This window comes from Gigantopelta aegis, chromosome 4 (genome assembly GCF_016097555.1).
Source record: "Gigantopelta aegis isolate Gae_Host chromosome 4, Gae_host_genome, whole genome shotgun sequence".
NCBI classification, from domain to species: Eukaryota; Metazoa; Mollusca; class Gastropoda; order Neomphalida; family Peltospiridae; genus Gigantopelta; species Gigantopelta aegis.
The window spans coordinates 49,035,649-49,059,303 of record NC_054702.1 but is presented as its reverse complement, the minus strand read 5'-3'; positions in this window follow the sequence as shown (position 1 = coordinate 49,059,303).

The window sequence follows — 23,655 nt, the reverse complement described above, 5'->3', positions numbered from 1 at the left end:
TCCCACAGACAGGATAGTATATACCACGGCCTGCACTGGTGCACTGGCTGAAACGAGAAATGGTTCAATGGGCCCACTGATGGGTATCGATCCCAGCCCGACCGTGCATCAAGCGAGTTCTTTCCCACTGGGCTATGTCTCGCCCCCTAATATGATCAAGAGGTAACTGCTATCACTTCTGATCTTCCTCTACATGGAAGGCCTTTCTTGAAATAAATCGAATAAAACTGGCATTTTTATCAAATGGTTAATCAGTTGTCTTTTATTATTTCATGGGGTGCTTAATTAATTTCTCTGTCTATATGTTGACAACATGGGATTCATTGTAGTCATAAAATTGTTTAATTTCCAATTTATTAGTCTAAAATATGCAACATGTTTTGCTTTTTTTCACTTTTAAGATGAAAAAATATGATCACCTTTGTAAACATACTTTGTTACGTTGCTGTAGGCTAAGCATGTCAGATCTGTTGGAACTCTTGCCAAGTGTAAGTTTGGATAAGCTCAGGATTACTGGTCTATGTGACACTTGATATAAAGATATGGCATCGATCCAAAACATATGAATATAACAGTAGCCAGTGACACATATCTCATGCACAAACACGCATAATACTGTTATCAGATACACAGCACACTTGAACTAAATCTTATCTTCTGAATGCTCAGTACAAGACTGTGTGAACAAAACTAAAATAAAAGAAAAAGAGGTGAACAGTCAGTATATGTGTAAAGAATATCATTTATAGCAATCACCTATCTATAAAGAACACTTCCAACATGTCCATTTTTATATAATATTATACTCTTTATATTAATTGGTCGGTATATGAACGTTGCCTGATAATAAAACAATTTTGAAACCTTGATGACATTAATAGACAAATTATACTGTGTTGTCATCACAGAAGCAATAATTTGTATGCACACAGAAGCTTTTTCACTCAGGACAGTTGGTATTGTTAGTAACAGTCTTTACAACCTTACTGCATGGTGCAGCTTGACATTAGCAATACCAGTGTCTATAATTACTACTGTAAACTGGGGAAAAATTGCGTGCATATTAATTTTGCATCATTTGTACCCAATGTCGTCGCAAAATTTATACGCACGGATTATTTTCCAGGTTAGAGTGTGCTTAGGTGGTGTTTGATTTTCTATAAAGTAATAAACCATGAAAGAAAACAAACAAAATACAGTGATGATAATTATCATTCAATTTATTGATGTAACAGACATCTTCAGAAATACTAAATACTAGTAAGCAGCACTAAATGGTTCTGTTACGCCAATTCACAATAATTGTTATAAACCATGACCACTAATGCCCCTTTACCATCGATGGTACTGAATTGCTCGACACTACATGTAAAATTAAATTATTTCAGCGTTTCTCCACCTTGTGATAAAAACTTTTCATTAGTGCTTCAGTATAGGATCTCCACGAGTACTCTGGTATGGGCTGAGTCTAGCAAGACTTGAGTTCGTTCACAAGACTCAAGTATCCGTGCAAGGAAGAGCACTCTCATTTAATTAATTTTTTGTATGTCATTTTGCCATATGCTTGTTTCCAGCTACATTACAGGGCTGTGGGACATGGAGGGAAGACCAAAATGAATGTGTGGAATGCAATACAGTGGCATGATTTTGAATCCATGTTCAGCGCTGGAATTAAGATGCATAATGATAGTTCACTTTATTCCTTAGTCTCATTAAAAGCTAGTATAAGTGTCGGGTACTCGGGTCTGGGTCGACTTTGACCTTCGAGTACCTGAGTCGGACTCATGGAGGCCCTACTTCAGTACTCTCGTTCTGGAAATGAAACTCGAAATAACACAAAAATAACAGGTTATTGAACAAGCTTACTTAGGCCAAACAGAATAAATTTCTAGTCTGGTCAGCGCGCGCGTCAATTTTGACCCTCGCACGTCAAATGTTTTTTTTCAATTTCCCGCGATATGACGTCGATTTTTGCCAGGCTTTTCTTGCTATCACATAAAACCACATTTGCCATCATGCATGAACTAGGACGGGCATTCTGATTTCAATTTAAATGTGCCCCTTTTTTTTCAGTATAAAATATACACGTCTTTTCTGTGCAATCCATTCTTTAAAAAAAAAAAAAAAATTGAAAAAAAACCCCACATCGATTCTGGAACTTTGAGGGGAGGGGATTGGGAGGGCCTTAAGTTATATTTTTCTCTCTACTATTTACTAATGAGTACCACACCAATCAGTGGTGAATAAATGTTAATTGTTTCGGCTACCAAAGGTACTGGTATATTAGTTGTTACCAACTAAAGCCGTGAGCTGTGTTTTTGTTACCTGCAAGGTGCGTAATCCTCTTTACTCGGTACCAGAGACAATTGGTCGATGTCCAGTAACAGAAAACACTGTTTTTCCGACAATGAGGTGTGTTTTTCCAGATCGATATATAGGCAATATTGGCCATTTAGGTGGGGTTTTTACAGATGCCAACGATCATTCGCGAAAGTTAAACATTGTGAACATGCATTAAGATGCCTATTCGCAAAAAAAACACGTCACAATATTAATCCGGTTTACAGTATATGTTGTATGTACTTTTATCTTAATGAATAAAATTTAAACCATGAATCAGATTACTCAAGTATGTATGACTACATGTACATAGAGTTCTACATGTATATATATAGTTGCTTTTTTTGTTGTCTCACCTTAATGAAGTGAAAAGGCAAGATATAGATATTACTTTTTTGGTATCTATGGAGTCAATTTTTGCTTTAAAGTTTCACATTTAGATCAGTTTCTCACAAATTATAAGTTCTAGGTCATTGAAACTTGATTAATAGCTGCATCTATGGATGTGCACCCAAAACGTTTATAATAGGTGAAACATTTAATTTCTGTTTTTCAGTCATATAAAGTTTTTTATAATAAATAATTTACAGTATGGTATTAAACTTTGTTGATTTAGTTCTGACTCTCTGTTGTCCACATTTCAGGTGGTCAATCAAAGTCCTCATCCCGGCCTGGCTCAGGGTCCCGAAGACGTCGACGCCCAGCCTCAAAGAGTACCGATGTTTCAGTGAAGAAAAGACGTGGCCACAGCTCTGAAGAGTACCAGACATCTGAAAATGATAGCACCTACTCCGATGACTCACTAACACACTCTGATGAAAGGAAATCTCATAAACACAGCACCAAAGACCAACAGACAGCAGAACAGATACAAGTCATCAACCAGTCTATCCAGCAACTCACCGAAGATTTAGAAGCCGATCGAAGTGGTCTTCCTTTAACTGAAGATATATTTACAGATGAAAGTGGTATTCCTTTAGATGGAAATCAAAAGATCAGTCAGGGACAGGCTACAAGAGATGACTTGTTGCTGCAAGATGAATATAGAAATAATGCACAAAGTAATCAACAGCTTCCAGAACTTGATGAATCAGATGTGACAGATCATATTGACACTAACATGCACAAAAGAAGTGTTGATAAAACATTTGCAGCTGAACAGCAGCCATGCAGAGATGTTTCTGATGGACATGAATATCCTTCATCCAGTGACAGTGTCTGTCCACAGATGGGAAGAAGTGAGGATACAGCCAGAGCTGCTGATGCAAATACATACTTCACTACAGATACCCAGACAGAGGGAGCATGTGTGCAGATGGGAGTTTCTCCTCTTGCTACATGGAGCTCTGGTGATTCTCAGTCACCATCACATTCTGAGACTGAAGGGTCACATTCCATAATTCAGTTTGCACCATCAACATCAAAGTCCAAGAAAACACCAACTCTGTCAATAACACCAACTGATGTATGGACAAATAAACAAAGAAAGGACAAGGCTAAAAAAAGAAGTGATCCATTTAATGTCAGGGGTCCTCCAACCAAACTTGGAGCTGAAAGTGTTGATATTCCCATTGGTGGTGATGCTGTATCAAGCAGTTCTGAAGATCATTTTGTGCCTAGGACTTTTGTACCCAAGATCGGTGTGCAAGAAATCAGAGTTCATAGGACTGACAGTGAATCCAGCACTGATTCTGACAGTGATCCCAAAAGTGTGAAATTCCATGTGACAATAAATGAAGATGAAGTAAACATTCTGTATAATGTGGAAAAATCAGAATACAGGACCTATGGAGTACGGCAGTCGACAGGACAAGAAGGTCCAGAATTAGAGTCCTTGGCAAGTCCTGTACTTCCTGATAGTATTAACATTAACCTTACTGAAACCAAAAAGATACAAAAAGAAGATAAATTTCAGTCTTTCAAAAGTGAAAAAATACTGTTGCAGAAAGAAGATACAATTGGTGCTGAATCAGGAACAATTGTGTCAGAAAAATGTTTTGGTTCAACCTATTCCTTGGATGTTGATAGACTGGTGCAGGGTTCAGACATCAGCAGGGAGAGTTCAGTTGAGCGTCAGACATTCGATGAGGATTCCAGTTCTTCCTGCCATGCTGATCTCTCTGTATATGCACTTCCCAGCTCTGTGGTGGATATGGACCAATCCCAGTCTGTTTCAGAGACAGTTGATATTGATACTGAGTCTGACCATGTTCATTTGAACAATGACGGTACAGATTACAATACAACTTTAACACCTCCATCTGTTTCATCATCTGCTGCTACACCTGATTCAAGTAATTCAGAACTTCAATCACACACTGACATTACAAATTACAATACAAGTCTTGGAATAACATCATTAACCCCTGAAGCTCTTTCATCATGTACTGCTACAGTCTTGTCACATGACCATGAAGACTTTGACAGCACAGATTATGGTGGCACAACCCCTACAGCAGTGTTACCATCTACCACTGTAGGCTTGTTAGATTCTGAGAGTCTTGGAAGTTCTACTGAACATGATCATCAACTGTTACCAAATAGTATATTGACCAATGAAAGTCCTGAAAATTTTATGAATGCAAGAGAAGAAAGAGAGCAAAGTACTCCTCAAATAACTGATAATGTCAGTTGTCCTGAAGAAGAAAGACATCTTGTTTACGTGGTTGGTAAAGATGATGATACCAAATACAAAGAGGTTAGTAGTGATCATTCAAAGGACCTTAAAAAGGTAACAAGTGATGAAAGACATGTAGTTGATATTGCTACTTCACAAGACTTGTCAGCTAATGTCTCAGACACTGTTAATTTAACCAAAGTACTTCCACAAGATAAGCAGATGAGTATTATTCCTGGTGTATCAACAAGTCATCTGCAGGAAGGTGACATTCAGTTTTGTGATGAGAAACGGCTTTCAAGTGCAGTAGGTTACCAGGAACAGAGCAGTCTCATGGTAGCAGAAGTTGGGTCACCATACTCTTCAGAGGAACATCCATTAATTTTGATACAGGAAGGCTTGAGAAGTCAAGTGGTGCATGCGGACTTAGAAAAAACTAAACCTTCTTTAGAAGATGAGACTGATGCTGACCAATCCTTAAGTAGTAAACACAAAGGTCAAGAAAGACAACCATGGACAAAGTTAACAATTTCAGAAGAGTTGAACTGGCAACTTGGAATCAGCAGTCCTGATGATAAACCAGTTGTGCAGGAAGGAAATTCTGATGAGACAACTCCATCAAATGATGATGATGAGTTAATGCCAAAGACTTTTCGGCAAAAGATTGGCATTAAAGACACAATGTGTTTGGATGACACTGCCCTCATATTAATGCACACAGAATACAGAGTACCAAGACACAAACACCATGGCAACAAAGACGGGTCTGATTCGTTAATGAGTGATGACTCTCTGTCAGACAGTGGTTTAGTAACTGGTGCTGATTCAGCATCTCCCGATGCAACAGATGGCAATATTTCTGAACCGTTTGACCAGCCTCCAACAGATTTAGATTCTGTTGCAACAGGTCCATCCACAAGGAAGGCCAACAACAGTACACTAGAAGATGGAGAAACATTTGTGACCTCTTTAACCTGTGAATATCGACCTGTTTCTTTGGGTCATGGTCATAGAACATTAGCTAGGGATCGTCTAAACTCTCCATCTCATGAGTTTATTGTCAGGGATAGTTTCCGAGTCACATCTCCATTACCCTGTACAGAAATCAATATTCAGTATGATATGGATGGTACATCTGCTAACCAGGAAATGCAACAGTCTGCTAGTCCAGATATGAGCAGTGATAAATTAGTTGGATCTGCTGACAGTAATATCCTGGCTTGTGGTGAAACTAATACAGGGTCAGATGTTCAGAAAGACATAACAGACAAAGTGGCCACTGCAGCTTTAGGTGTTTTCCAGTCTCTTCCTGATCTGGTTCCTACATCTAGTGAACTGAATAAAAATGTAATGAATTATGGTCAAAATAAACTACATAGTGATGGAAGATCTCTGCAGCACACTTTAGTGACTCCAGAAACAGAATCATCTGGAATACCAGCTTTGACACAAGTAATTGGTGTTGATAATACAAGTTTGTCAGATACTTCAAATGAGAAAGGAAATCTTGAAAAAGATGTTGTTCATGAAGACAAGGAATATGCTGCCAGTGTGGATCCCACATCACCCATCATTGGAATAGTGTCTCCATGGCCAAGTTCATCTGCTACAATGAGTTATGCAGAGGTACCTCCAGTATCAGCAATACAGACAGAAGGTTCCATGGAATTGTCTGTTCCAGTAATATTAGAAGATGCTTCTGAAACTATCCAACATGGATATGTGTATCCAGGATTCAGTTCCCATGAGGAACACACAGCTGACCAGATACAAAATAGCGATGTGTTCCAACAGTTTGCCATATCCACTTTGCCAGTGGATTCATATACAAGTAGTAGTGATCCATTGAAAACACCACCAAGAATTGAAATAAAGCAAACATTTGGAAAGGGACATCAGGAAGAGGCAGATGTTCATGTCCCTTGTGTTTCTAAGTCAGGCAAAGACACTAACCATGCAGCTACAAAAACAGACGACAATAAAACAGAAGGGGAAACGACAACTACTCCAGCCTTTCCAACTACATTGAATGAACATGATGACCTCAAACCAGAAATGTTGTCCACAGAAACTGTGGAATTCATGGCTGATACTCTTGACCAAAGTATGGATTCACCATCTTCAGATGTTCCCGCTCATATAACAACAGACAGTAAGTTGACAGGTGGCATGTCAGCTTCAGATAGGTCAGAGGAACTCAATGGAGATCGTGTTGCTGGAGTTAAAACAGAAACACATGTTTTCAACCATCCTGATAGCAGTGAACCTGAATTTCAACAGCATGCCTCAACAGTCAGAGATGTTTTAATGTCAAGGCAATATTCACAGCCATTAGAAGACAATAAAACCTCCAGTAAACAACAAAATTTGAATGAAATTCCAAATGAGTCATTTCCAGCAAGAAGTGTTGAAGAAAAAAATGAAGCTGCTATTAAAATACAGGATGGAACTGATAAAGAAGGGACAGTGAAAGTTCACACTGACACTGTAGTTTTCAAATCTGAATTGGAAGATACTCAGATACTGGATGCCCATGACCAGTCTACAGCATTAAGTTCAAGTGTTAATAAACAAGCATCATCACCACATACACAAGTTAGTATGTTGCTTGCATCTGGAGACAAACTGGAAAAACATCAAACAGGGGAAAATGTTGAAACTGTGATCACTACAATACATGTTTTAGGTAATCACCCAGAGGATGAAATAACATTACCATCTGCTGATCAACAGATATCAGAAGAGACAGCTTCTGACCATTTGCCTAAACAACAGAAAATACTGACAGGTGTGCATGAATTAGAGGATCCCAAATATTCTGTGAAACAGTTTGAATCTGGAAAGTATGAAAAGTCTGATACAGTGGATTTCACACCAGACTTAGATGTAGAAGAGCTACCTAATAGTCTTGAATGTTTGGCATCAGCAGGTAATGAGACACAGAGTGATAATAGTGAAGAGGAGATAAAAATAGTGACCACTGAAACTGTTACATGCACAATGGGTGGTAATGTCAGTGAAGACATCAGCAAACCTGTTGTTGTCAGCAAGAAATTAATAGATGTTTGTTCAGAAAATATCTCGGAGACAGCAACACTGCTAGTAGATAAAAAGACAGTTGGTGAAAATAGTGATGAGGAGAATGAAACTGTGACAACTGAAACTATTACATACATAATAGATGACCAAAAGAAAGCGGAATTTATCACACCATTAAGTGTTAATCAACAACCAGTGAAGAGTGGTTCAGAAAATATCTTAGAAACAGGAACATGGTCAGCAGATACAGAAATGATGAGTAAAAACGAGAATGATGTTTTGATCACAACAACTGTTACACTTACAATGGACGATGTTAAAAATGGCGAAATTGGCAAACCAGTTAATGTTAGCCAGCAGCAGAAGACAATTGATTCCAAAAATATGTTGGAATCAGTAGTATCCACAGAAACAATTGGTAAAAATAGTGATGAACAGTCTGAAACCGTGATAACTGAAACTGTTACATGCATGATAGATAATTATAAGAAAGAAGAATCTAGCAAACCGTTAAGTGTTGGTATACAGCAGAAAAGTGATTCAAAAATTGTACCTGCAGATAAAACTACAATGAGTGATAATAGTGGAGATGAGAATGAAACGATGGTAACTGAAATTGTTACTTTCAAGACAGGTGATGGTAAAAATAAAGATTTGACCAAAACAATTAGCATTGATGAGCAACAGAAAAACAGTGAGTTTGCAAATATCTTGGAGGCACCAACACTGTTAACAGATAGAAAAACATTAACTAATAGTAGTGAAGAAGAAAATGAACTGATGATTACTGAAACTGTTACATATATAACAGGTGAAGTCAAGAATGATGAATTTAGTCAACCAGTTGTTGACCAGCAACAGAAGATGAGTGGTTCACAAAATATCTTGGAGTATGCAACAGTATCAACAGACAAAGAAGCATTAAGTGAGAATAGTGAAGAAGAGAATCAAACTCTGATCACTGAGACAGTTGTGTGTGTGGAGATAGATAGTAGGAATAAAGATATTGATGTTCGCCAACAACGCATGAAGAGTGAGCCAGGAAATCTGGTAACAACACCTATATCTGCAAGCAAACAGTCAGTGAGTGACAGTTGTGAAGAAGAGAAGGAACTACTGATCACAGAAACTGTTACATACATGGTGGGTGATAGTATGAAAGATGTTAGTATTAGTCAACAACAGGTTAACAATGATTCTGAAAGTGCTTTGGACTCAATTGTACCAGCAAATAACAAGACATTAAGTGAACATGATGAAGAAGACAATGAGATGGTGATAACTGAAAGCATTATCTACACACAAGATGCTATGATGCAAGACAAAGCGGACACCACATCCATACCTGTGGAACATCCAGTGAAATCAGAAAGTTCCATTGTAGATATGAGTGAGAGGTCTGGTTCACGGAAAATGCAAGTATGTGTGCTTCCTATTGAAAATGAACAATCAACAGCAGTTAATGGAGAACCTGTTAATGAAGATGAGAAAGAAACATTGATTGTTGAATCAGTTACATACATGGTGAGTGATAAGAATGAAGACTTTAACAGAGCAGTTGGTGTTGGTAAACAAGAGGTGAAGGGTCCTCCAGATGATAGTTTGAAAACAACAACTGTTCCCGAAGATAAAGAGTCAAGAATCGAACACAGCAATGAAGAGAATAAAACTTTGGTTACTAAAACCTCTGTGTACGTTGAAGAGGATGACAAGAGTAGAAAAGTTTGTAAACCTGTTGGTGACGGTCAACAGAAAAAGAGTGATTCAGAAAATATCCTGGAGACAACACCAGTATCTGCAGATGACAAGACAGTGGGTGATAACAGTGAAGAAGATAACGAAATTTTGATTACTGAAACATTTACATATATGGGAACAACAGAAAGTAGTAAACCAGTGTTTGGCCAGCAACAGAAGAAGAGTGATTCAGAAAATATCCTGGAGACAACACCAGTGTCTGCAGATAACAAAACAGTGGGTGATAACAGTGAAGAAGATAACAAAATTTTGATTACTGAAACATTTACATATATAGGAACAACAGAAGGTAGTAAACCAGTGTTTGGCCAGCAACAGAAGAAGAGTGATTCAGAAAATATCCTGGAGACAACACCAGTGTCTGCAGATGACAAGACAGTGGGAGATAACAGTGAAGAAGATAACGAAATTTTGATTACTGAAACATTTACATATATAGGAACAACAGAAGGTAGTAAACCAGTGTTTGGCCAGCAACAGAAGAAGAGTGATTCAGAAAATATCCCTGAGACAACACCAGTGTCTGCAGATGACAAGACAGTGGGAGATAACAGTGAAGAAGATAACAAAATGTTGATAACTGAAACATTTGCATATATGGATACAACAGAAGGTGGCAGGGAAGACGAATTTAGTAAACCAGTGGTTGATCAGGAATGGGAGAAGAGTGATTCACAAAATATCTTGGAGACAACACCAGTGTCTGCAGATGACAAGACAGTGGGAGATAACAGTGAAGAAGATAACGAAATTTTGATTACTGAAACATTTACATATATGGGAACAACAGAAAGTAGTAAACCAGTGTTTGGCCAGCAACAGAAGAAGAGTGATTCAGAAAATATCCTGGAGACAACACCAGTGTCTGCAGATGACAAGACAGTGGGAGATAACAGTGAAGAAGATAACGAAATTTTGATTACTGAAACATTTACATATATGGGAACAACAGAAGGTAGTAAACCAGTGTTTGGCCAGCAACAGAAGAAGAGTGATTCAGAAACTATCCCTGAGACAACACCGGTGTCTGCAGATAACAAGACAGTGGGTGATAACAGTGAAGAAGATAACAAAATGTTGATAACTGAAACATTTGCATATATGGATACAACAGAAGGTGGCAGGGAAGACGAATTTAGTAAACCAGTGGTTGATCAGGAATGGAAGAAGAGTGAGTCAGCAGATATCCTCAAGACACCACCTGTGTCTGCAGATAACAAAACAGTGGGAGATAACAGTGAAGAAGATAATGAAATTTTGATTACTGAAACATTTACATATATGGGAACAACAGAAGGTAGTAAACCAGTGTTTGGCCAGCAAGAGAAGAAGAGTGATTCAGAAACTATCCCTGAGACAACACCAGTGTCTGCAGATAACAAGACAGTGGGTGATAACAGTGAAGAAGATAACAAAATGTTGATAACTGAAACATTTGCATATATGGATACAACAGAAGGTGGCAGGGAAGACGAATTTAGTAAACCAGTGGTTGATCAGGAATGGAAGAAGAGTGAGTCAGCAGATATCCTCAAGACACCACCTGTGTCTGCAGATAACAAAACAGTGGGAGATAACAGTGAAGAAGATAACAAAATGTTGATAACTGAAACATTTGCATATATGGATACAACAGAAGGTGGCAGGGAAGACGAATTTAGTAAACCAGTGGTTGATCAGGAATGGAAGAAGAGTGATTCAGAAAATATCTTGGAGACAACACCAGTGTCTGCAGATGACAAGACAGTGGGAGATAACAGTGAAGAAGATAACGAAATTTTGATTACTGAAACATTTACATATATGGGAACAACAGAAGGTAGTAAACCAGTGTTTGGCCAGCAACAGAAGAAGAGTGATTCAGAAACTATCCCTGAGACAACACCGGTGTCTGCAGATAACAAGACAGTGGGTGATAACAGTGAAGAAGATAACAAAATGTTGATAACTGAAACATTTGCATATATGGATACAACAGAAGGTGGCAGGGAAGACGAATTTAGTAAACCAGTTTTTGATCAGGAATGGAAGAAGAGTGAGTCAGAAGATATCCTCAAGACACCACCTGTGTCTGCAGATGACAAGACAGTGGGAGATAACAGTGAAGAAGATAACGAAATTTTGATTACTGAAACATTTACATATATGGGAACAACAGAAGGTAGTAAACCAGTGTTTGGCCAGCAACAGAAGAAGAGTGATTCAGAAACTATCCCTGAGACAACACCAGTGTCTGCAGATAACAAGACAGTGGGTGATAACAGTGAAGAAGATAACAAAATGTTGATAACTGAAACATTTGCATATATGGATACAACAGAAGGTGGCAGGGAAGACGAATTTAGTAAACCAGTGGTTGATCAGGAATGGAAGAAGAGTGATTCAGAAAATATCTTGGAGACAACACCAGTGTCTGCAGATGACAAGACAGTGGGAGATAACAGTGAAGAAGATAACGAAATTTTGATTACTGAAACATTTACATATATGGGAACAACAGAAGGTAGTAAACCAGTGTTTGGCCAGCAACAGAAGAAGAGTGATTCAGAAACTATCCCTGAGACAACACCGGTGTCTGCAGATAACAAGACAGTGGGTGATAACAGTGAAGAAGATAACAAAATGTTGATAACTGAAACATTTGCATATATGGATACAACAGAAGGTGGCAGGGAAGACGAATTTAGTAAACCAGTGGTTGATCAGGAATGGAAGAAGAGTGAGTCAGCAGATATCCTCAAGACACCACCTGTGTCTGCAGATAACAAAACAGTGGGAGATAACAGTGAAGAAGATAACAAAATTTTGATTACTGAAACATTTACATATATGGGAACAACAGAAGGTAGTAAACCAGTGTTTGGCCAGCAACAGAAGAAGAGTGATACAGAAAATATCTCCAAGACAACACCAGTGTCTGCAGATAACAAGACAGTGGGTGATAACAGTGAAGAAGAGACTGCAATTTTGATAACTGAAACATTTACATATATGGGTACAACAGAAGATGGCAAGGACGAAGAATTTAGTAAACCAGATGTTGGTCAACAACAGAATAAGAGTAATTCAGAAAATATCTTCAAAACAGCGACAGTAACTACAGATAAGAAGACAGCAGGTGATAATAGTGAAGATGACAATGAAACTGGGATAACAGACAGTGTTTCATACTTGGCAAGTGAAGGTAAGAGTAGGAAAATGGGCAAACAGCAGAAGATGACTGATTCCAAAAATGTCATAGATACATCAACAGTACCAGCAGATGAGAAGAAAATGATTTTAAATAGCGATAAAGAAAATCAAATTGTGGTCACTGAAACTGTTGTGTACATGAGGGAGAATGGCAAAAATAGAGACATTGGCAAAGCTCTTGCTGTTGGCCAGCAACAAAAGAATAATGATTCAAAAATGAATGTGGAAGCACCACCAATATCTACAGATAAAAAAACAATTGGTGGTAATGGGGAAGAAAAGAATGAAAGTGTAATCACTGAAATTTGTTCATACATTGTGGATAATGAATTGAATGAAGTCAACCAACCTCCTATTGTGATCCATCAACAGATGAATATTCATTCAGAAAATGTTCAAGAAACAACAGAATCTGCAGAGATAATTAGTAACGTTAGTGAAGATGAAAATAGAACTGTGGTAACTGAAACTGTTGTGTATATGGATGATAAGAACAACAAAATTGAAAAACCTCTTGGTGTTGGTTCTGAAAGTGTGCTTCAAGCAGCAACAGTATGTACAAATAAAAAGACAGTTGGAGAAAATATTGAAGATGAGATTAAAACTGAGATAGTTGAAAGTGTTGGACACATTGCATGTGATGATAAGAATAGAGAAATTGTCAAACAGAAGATGACTGATTTCAGAAATGCCATAGATGCATCAACAGTACCAGCAGATGAAGAAAAAATTAATGAAAGTAGTGTTGAAGAAAATCAAATTATAATCACTGAAACTATGGTGTACATGAAGGAAGATGGCAAGAATGGAGACACTGGCAAAGCTCTTGCTGTTGGCCAGCAGCAAGAGAGTGATTCAGAAAACATTGTGGAAATGACATCAGTATCTGTAGGTAAAAAACCAACAGGTGCTGATACTGAAGAGGAAAATAAAACTGTTGCAACTGAAAGTGTTACTTATTTGGCAGATTATGATAAGAATAGAACAATTGACAAACCTGTTAAAGGTACCCAGCAATCTATGATTAATGGTTCCCAACATGCCTTGAAGACCGTAACAGCTAATATTCAAAGTCAGCAAAAAGATGACAGAGATATATCAAATCTAGTTGGGAATAATACATCACCTGTTGTTTTCAGTCAGAAAATAAAACTAAATACACCTGAAATAAGAACTGAACACATAGATTCTCTAAACAGACAAAAATCAAATGAATCTAGTGAAGATGAAATAGAGATCAAGGACTCTCTTGTGTACATATTAGGTGTTGATTATAATCCAGAAATGAACAAGCCTGTTTTTGCTAAACAGCCACAGGTAAATAGTGATTCAAACATTTCATCAGAAATGTCAGCAGGTGACACTGGAGATCACTTGGAAGATGAGAATGATTCTGATGACCATGACAGAAGAGATGAGGAAGAAATGATGTTTACAGAAACTATTGTCATCTGCAAAGATGTTGGCGATGCTGTGATACATGATTTACTGGAAAGAACTGATTTACCGGTTGAAGATAAGCATTCAGTGGAATCAAAATGGACAGTTTTAGAGATGGGTGAGATATCTTACCTGGAGGAAAGTGAGGAGATGGAAGCAGATAAGCTACCCATTAGAGATGAACATTCAGCATCAGAACTTGACACACTGAATGGTGAAGATGAAGACGCAAAGCCAAGGACACAAACTGCTGTGGATCTGATGAATTTAGGTGACCATGAAAACGTTGATAAGCCTGATAGTGATATGCAGCAAGAGTTGGGGGATAGTTCCAAATATGGTTTAGAAACATTATCTGTTGACAAACAACATGACAGAGACATAACTGATAAAGAGGAAGGAAGTAGTGAAGAAGAAGTGTTTTTAACAGAAACTCTTGTGATCTCCAGAGATATAGATACAACTGATGTTGTGATGCAAGATGCACCAGATTCAACAGCCTTTCCTGTTGAGGATCATGACTCAGTTATCTCAAAACAGTTGTTTCTTGATAGTGAGATGCCTGGTATAGATGCAAATCAGAAAACAAAAGAATCAGATTTCAAAGTAAAACCAGAGCTATATTCAGTGGATGGAACCTCAAAAGACGAACTTGAAAACGATTTGAATATGCATGTGGATACCTTCAATATGCAGGCTGATGACAGACAAACATTAACACCAGGTGAACATCCATTTTTATTGCCTGAAGAACGTCCAGTGATTTTAACTTTTGAAATAAAGTCGAGTAAGTCTAAAAAGAATAAACAGCATGTATTTACTAAACATGGTCCAACACAGGATGATGCTGTAATGAAAGTGACCTCTAAGCAAAAACATTCTGAAATAGAAAGGCAACAAACAATGCCAGCAACCCCAGGTAAAACAGAAAGTGGTAGTGAAAATGATGTTGAACTAGTTTCTACTGAATGTGTTATGTTGTCAACAGAAATGCGAAGAAATCTATCAACTGGTTGGCAAGCAGAGCCAGAAAAAACTGATGCAGAGCACCAAGACACTGAAAACCATACTCAGCATGCTGTAAGACAACTACCAAGAAAAGTAGCTGAAGATGATAAACTTGCTCTAGCAAAATCTGAAGGAGATGATAGGCCTGACATGATGTTGTCTAAGACTGTGCTTCCTGAAGATTATTTTGTTTCCCAAACAACTCACAAATCTGGATTACAAGTAGATGAGGATCCAGGTACAAAGATAGAAATTGGTAAAGATGTGACAGAAACTGTGATGCTTCCAGTAGACATTGGAGCAAACATATTTCATGACAGAGCAACACATGTGGACCAACCTATTAATTCAGTTTTGGATGATAATGCAAATGTATTTATAGATGACAAAGAGTTGCAAGATGCTTCACAAACATTCGATTCCAACCATGGTGAAAACACTGCCAATACAGAAACAAACATCTTTACAGAGCCTGTTGCTGCAGTTGTTGTAAGAACTGAAAGAGATCAAAAAGGTGAAAGTAATGTTCCATATTTACAAGACACTGCTGAGAATAAGAATAATAGTGCATTAAATGCCCCACATGACACAGCACTGAGTGAGAGAGAACAGCAGATCATTGATGAAGCAAACGTCGTAAGGAGCCAAGAACATATTGAAGAAGTGAAGTTGCCATTGGAAGGAAGTAGTGTAGATCCAGTAAAACCCATTGAGATACTGCCCAGAGGTAGTGTGTGTACGGTACATCAGATTGCTGTCAAATGTAATGACATCAATGAAAACATGTCGGACCAGTTTAATGTTGATAAAGAACATTTAAGAGCATATCAGACGGGTCCAAATATTCCAGGCAGTGATATCATTTTTGAAAACCCATCTACAATATTTGAGCCTGAATCTGAAAATAAAGATATACACTTTGTTGCTCAAACTGCACCTAGAGATGGAGAATCTTCTATCAAAACTGTTTTAACATCAGCTTCTGCTGCTTCCTCAGATGCCAGTGCTGCTACATCTTCCGAAATCAGTTCAAATAACATAATTCTTTACCAGAGTAAATTGAAGAAAGATGCATCAGCATTAGCAGAAAAGGCAAAGAATGAAAAACAAAATGCAATTTCATCAGCGAATTCTGAAATTGATGAAACAACAAATGTAACTACCTCTTGGATTCAAGGCTCAAAATCTGGAATGTCAATAAGTCTTCAAAGACCTGGTATTTCAATCCATGATACAGTGCTCGACCATTCTTCTCCACTGAGTACAAACATCACAATGGAAAAGGATCCAGTGGCTGTAATGTATTCTGTTGAAACTGACAATATTCAGCAATCTGATGATACCACACACAAACCGTTAGAGCCAGGGTTCCAGGCATTGGTTTCAGATATTTGTGTAAGTTTTCCTGCATTGACAGTTGAGAATGAAGAAATCCTTTCTGATGATTCCACACAGGATTCTGTGTTGGCTGGACTAGAGCATGAGGATGGAAGAGATAAGACTTTAGAGAATGATAATGAAAAGCAGGGTTTCTTGTCTGCAATTTCTTTGGATAATACCACACAAGTGCATCAAAATATAAAAGATGAAATGGATGACAACGAGAGCCTAACTCCTATGTTTGGAATATCTGGAACTGCTGCATTTGAAGATAATGATTACAAACCATATTCTCAGTTTGCAAATCCTGAACACGAAAGAGCTCAGATTTATGAAAGTTCAGTGGATGGCCATATACAACAACAGCCTGAGCATAAAGCAGTTGAAAAAGATGGAAGTTCATTGAATGATGCCACACAACACGGTCTGATAACAAGACCTGAGCATCATGTAGACAAAAGTTTATTGCATGATACTACTCTTCAAGATCCCCTGATGTCTGGTGAGCTGTGCTCACCTACAGATGTAAACACAGCAAAAATAAACTCGAGCAAACTTCATGACTTAGAATTGCTCCAAAATTTGGAATCATCAGATTCAGAACTTGGTAATGCAACAGTGACAGTCAATATTACTTTTCCATCTCTTCATCTTACTGACCAAGAACCAAGTACAGTACAAGAACAGGTGGACAGCAATGCAGCTGATGAATTGGTAGCAGTATCAACACCTAAGATAACAACATTTCACAACCTACAAGAAGTTAATACTCCAGTTGAAGTTCTTGAATTTGAAGGTTATGTTTCAGGTAGCGCAGATCTGAATAAATGTTTAGACAATGCAGAAGTTGTTCAAGAAGATAGAATCATCACACCAAGAACAGTTGGTGATGAGCATTTATATCTCCTGAAAAATCAACAAACAACTCCAATTTCAGAATCAAATTTGTCTGATGATGTTTACCTCTCATTTAGTGGAAGCTCCAATTCATCTCTCTACGGAACACCACAACAATCACCAAGAGGTGGATACAGTGAAATGCCACAGATTTCAATAGACCAACTTGACACCAATTTAGAACCAAATACACAAGAAATATTTCATATGATGGGTGGTTTAAGACCAACCTTCTCTGAACATTTACCTCTCCCTTCAAAATCAAATCAGAATCAACTTGATTCGGGACTAGATTATAGTGATTTGTCATTCAGTCATGTCAGTGGAACTGCTTCAGACAAAGAGAAGCTGAAGAAAGAAATTGAGAAAGAAATTGCAAAGTTGAAAACACGAGTGCGCAGTTTGAGTGATTCTGCCATCAGTTCAGACTTCACTGATATTGAGTCAAATGCTGTGTCCCCTCAAAGCAGTAGGACCAGAGAAATGGACACATTTTTGTTTGATACTAGAGCCTTAAACAGACCAAACACTGTTGATGTTTTCTTTATGGAATCATCAACACCAGTAGCACCCAGTGATGCTAGTGTGCATCTTTCTCCCAGTCAGACAGAGTTTGCCAGAAAGTCTTCACTCAGAGATTCTGGTAATGTTTATGATGATGATGAAATACACACATGGAGAAATGTGATTGGAACTGAAGCGGATACCAAAACAGCGAAAGAGAAATCAAAGCATCAAAAGTATTTTACAAGAATGACTGTGACAAAAGGTTTTCCAGAGAGATTAATTGATACTATCTTAGAAACTGGAGAGTATCCATTTCCTGTCAGCCAATCAATGAGCAGTGCTTTAGGACACTTAAGAAGAAGGCCTCGTAGTAGGCTCAGAGGTAGACGAACCAGGTCAACTGGTGATTTGGCTGATCTTGCACAAGCAGAATGCATGAGAAAACTTCAGAAAATGGTGACAGATTTTCAGACGAATGTACCCACAGCATCTACACATCAAACAGTACATTTGCCACATACTTCAACAATGGAAAATCCAGAATATGTTTGTGAGGAGCACAGTGACACAAGATTTACTGAAATCATGGGTCCATCTAGCAAAGAAATAACAGTTTCTCCTACAATAACACTAAAATACATTGGAGATGTGCAAACTGTGATTGTTCCTGATTCTGGATCTCATGGCATTGAAGAATACATTGGAGATGTGCAAACAGTAACGGTTCCTAATTTTACATCTCATGGCAGCATAGATGACAGACAGTCATCTATCCATGTGGAACAGAAAGAAACCTGGCCATATGTGGCACTTAATGATTCATCTGAATTATGTGAAAACATTGAAGGAATATCAGATACTTGTTCGCTGGAAGAAAGATCACTGTCACCAGGAGAGATTCGGCTTCAAGATATAGATGACATGATACAATCTGACACATCAGAGTCTATGAACTATGATCTGCTTGAATCTGATCAGCACCCAAGAGTCATCAGTGATACTACAGAATTGTTGTTCAAGGGTTTTGATAGTGAAGGTAGACCCGTTTACTGTGACCGGCCATTTTCAGATAGAGGTACAAGGAAACGATCTCCATCAATGTCAGATATTGAAACGGAAACAGCAGCAGTTGTGGACATTGAAAGATCTCTTTCTACAGGATGTGTGCATAGACTTGATGATGATGCTAGCTCGACACATTCCTCAATTGACAGCATTACATTTTTGTTTTTTGGACCAGATGACCAAATTGGACGGCAGTCTGAAATTCCAGATACCCAGAACCTGATTCACATAGATCCCATTGTTGGCAGGGCATCTCACAAATCAACTGATTCTGCCACCTGTGATAATGACAGTGTTCCTCTAAGGAGTCAATATGGCATTGATGAAGATATACTTCCCCCACTCTCAGGTGGGTCTCGGTCTCTTGACAACCTTCCAAAACAGTTAAATCAACAAACATCCCTTAACAAGTCACATTCTGACAGCCTTCTCAATATTGATTCTGCTATCAAAATGGATGATAGTGAAGAAGAATCAGAAATATTTCCATCAAAAGCTGTTTCTGAAGTATCTTCTAACAGTTCAAATGGTTCGTTTGCTATGGAAATACCTGAAAGCTCTCCAACACAAGAGATACTAAATAATACAACTCAGTCCAACCTTACATTGCCAGGTACTTCTGAAACTGTCAACTTGGATGATTTAAATAATGCTGAAACATCTTTCAGTCAAGGACAAAAGGACAGGAAGAGTGAACCTGAAAAAGAACTGAAAACAATACTGAAAAGTGAAGAATTGTATGAACACAGACCAGTAGTGAGTATTGAATTGAAAGAATCCAAAGCAGAATATACTATGGATGTAGCTGCAAAAGCAAGTTTAAGACCGGGCTGGAATGGGCTACAACAGAAAGAATTACCTCAGAATATAACAACTTTCTCTGATAATTTAAATAGAAGCACTTCCAGTTCATCATCATCTGTAGATAGCCAACTGCATGATTCACAATGGAAGGTGCAGAATAATGACTACAGTGTTGTTGGTGTAACTGATCAAAATGTTGCTAACACAGACTTGGAGAAAGACATTACCGAAGAAATTATTGATAGAAAGAAAGATGAAACAGTGGGTCAAATGGCAAATGAAGTCACCAATATAACAGCAGATAAAATTACAGACATAATGATAGATGAAACATCAAATAGAATTGTGGATGAAATGACAGTTAGAATGGCAAATGAAACAGCAGATGAAATGTCAGATGAAATTGCCAATAGAAAGGCAGATGAAATTGCCAATAGAATGGCAGATGAAATTGCCAATAGAAAGGCAGATGAAATTGCCAATAGAATGGCAGATGAAATTGCCAATAGAATGGCAGATGAAATTGCCAATAGAAAGGCAGATGAAATTGCCAATAGAATGGCAGATGAAATTGCCAATAGAATGGCAGGTGAAATTGCAAGTAGCATGGCAGATGACTTGGCACTTAGAATGATAAATGAAACTGCAGATAGAATAGCTGATGAAATAGCTGATGAAATGATGATAAATGAAATTGAAAATATGACAGCAGATCTTCCAGAATATGAAATAACAATCTCAAATGAATCACATGTTTTCAAAGCTGAAATTCCATTAGACACTAATATGAAGAACATGATGGAAGGATCCGAAACAGTTGGAAATCTTCAAAATTGGAGTACACATGAGGCATCTCAGTCATCAATACTTTCAGAAAATACAAACTTATTGCAATTTCCATCTAGAGAACAAACACATTTGAGGCTTCAAACTGATAAACCATCCACTATAAAAATGGTTGCACAACCAAGCAACTACTTTGATGTTTCAGCATTAGACACCAAAGGGCAGTTGTCTTATGATACAGAAAAATCTAATGCTCTCCAAAACATGTCAGTACCTCAAGAAGAAAATACCACTGTACTTCACCATGAACAGTTAAGTTTGTTGTCACCTCCTGAAACCAGTATGTCTGTTGCTTCAAAATCATCTCATTTAAAAGAATGTGGTACACAAACAGTACAGTCATCTTGGGCTACTGTCCAAGACAGTGATTCTCAAACAGATGCTATGAAAGAAAATAAACCAGATGTACCTCCCAAGTTACAACTTAAAGATACTGTAGAAAATCAACAAATCATGAAAGATAATTCTTCAGAAAGTGAGGATAAATACAATTCAGTGCAGCATTCATCTCAAATCCTTACAGAGGAGGATGTTGAAGAAAGTGATTTCTTGCGTGGAATTGATGAAGAAAATGCCACCATATCAGAGCCTGCTTCAGAAGATGGTGATGAACGAGGCACTGAACATGAATCATACATCAGTCCACTTGTGAGGAGTGGAAGTGTGGAAACCTTGAGCAGCATTATGCAAACAAGACCTGGTGGACATATGAAGTTATCTGAAGATCAATACCATTGGTACAACATGCCTGCCTCAATGCTGAATACAACACATTTACTGAAAACCACAAAAGAACATTTTCCTAGAATGTCTTCCTCATGTTTAGATAATTCACTTTCCAAAACCAGAAATGCTACAACTCAAACAGGTGAATTACTAAAACAATTTTGCACAATGTGTGTACAGACAGACCAAGAAGAAGAACATCTGCTGGAGCCAAGTCAAGATATAAATACTACAAATGCAACCATTATCACCCAAGCATTTGCTCAGACAGAAACTCAGACTTCAGTGTCAGATACTCTCAGCACATCTTTTGCAAGCATGTCAGAGTGTGCCACACAGACTACAGCCAGTGGAAATTATTTAGATATGCAGTCAGAAAGAAGAGGAGAGCTGTATGAGGAGCCAGCATCTTATAGCACTGACTCAGGATTTGTATCGGCATCTCAATCTATAAACTACAGACATTTTTCAGATGCTTCAACCCAGTACTTTGCTTCTTTTCACAGTCAGCAGCTTGAAAAATCCAGTCAAACCGAGCCATCAGAACACAGGTCTTTAGAAACCGATAATGTTGTTAGAGAAAGAGAAGAAGAAGAATCAGTTGTTAAGAAAGAAGGACTTCACAAAACAGAAGATGTTGATAACTATACAGAAGACCTAAGAGAACATGTACATGTACCAGATGAGTTGCTGCAGAACCAAAATATCAAAACCAGCATTCTAGTTTCAGGTTTCACACTAGCTGCTGCTACTACCGATGCCATTCCAAACCAAGCTCCTAATAATGAAACAGCACCTCAGTTGTCTGCATTGCCTTCCATTTCTAGTAGCATACCAGAAGATTCTATTGAAAGGCCTCTAGTGCTCGTTGGTCAACAGGGTGAAGGGGAACAGATCAAAGACAAATTTAGTTTGGTAGATTCTGCTGAACATGATGAATTGGCTCCAAGTGAATATGAAATGAAGTTACAGCAATCACCACATTTGGATGACACTGCAACTGTGGACCAATTGGGAGAAGAATCAACCCATAATCAACCCATATTCCTTGTTTCTGGTCCACATTATGAAACAGCCACATCACAGTCATCTGCTGAAGTCAGGAAAAACACAATGGCTGAGACAGCAGATACTGCTGGTTCATGGTCTAAAGCTGAAACCAGCAGGATGCACAAACAAGCATCTGAAGTATCTAATGTGTATGTAGAAGCAGACCTGCCAGTAGGAATGAATAGAGGCAGCCAGACTGCTTCTGAAAGTCTTTCTAGTGTGTCTACCATTGACAAGATCCACAAGAGAAATCAGGGCTGTCAGGCAGACGTTGATGATGATTTTAAGTTCCAATCACACACATCTCAAACAGATATTCAAGGCATAAAGTGGAAGAAGTTTACTGTTCAAGATTATCAGAGTTACCTAGATTCTGGTATTGGTAGTTTGTCTGATGTGTCTGATGCATCTCGTGATTACAGTATAGGGAGTCCACCATCAGGAGCTGGACTTGGCTTGATTCCAAACAGTGTTGGTGTGCAGACAATAAAGGAAAGCCCTGCTTTGACAAATGAAAACAAAGCAAGCAATACTGACACAGAAAAGCAAGAATCTTCTAGAAATATAGGTCAGGCAGAAGAAGAATTGATTAAAAGAGCAAGTGAGGTTGGTGATTATTCTCATATTGATACACTGCCTGGAGAATCTGTTAGCAGTGACAATTTGTACAGTCCAGCACCTCCAATAGAAACATCTATTAATAGTCACCTGGACAGTGGATGTATCCCAACTGTTTCATCAGATATTGAAGAGCTAAGAAAAGAACATGCTAGAATGATGGACTTGCTAGAAAGGTCAAAATCAAGCCAGAGATCAAAATCAAATGTTCTCAAATTAAAACTGTCATCCAGAAAATCTTCCGATTCATCCACATCCAGCAGTACTTCACCTGTGACTGTGATAGACCGCAATTCTCCAAAACATGACTCTGATAGTCCTACAGACATAGACAATAAGTTGGTGTTAACATCTGACACTGGTAATGT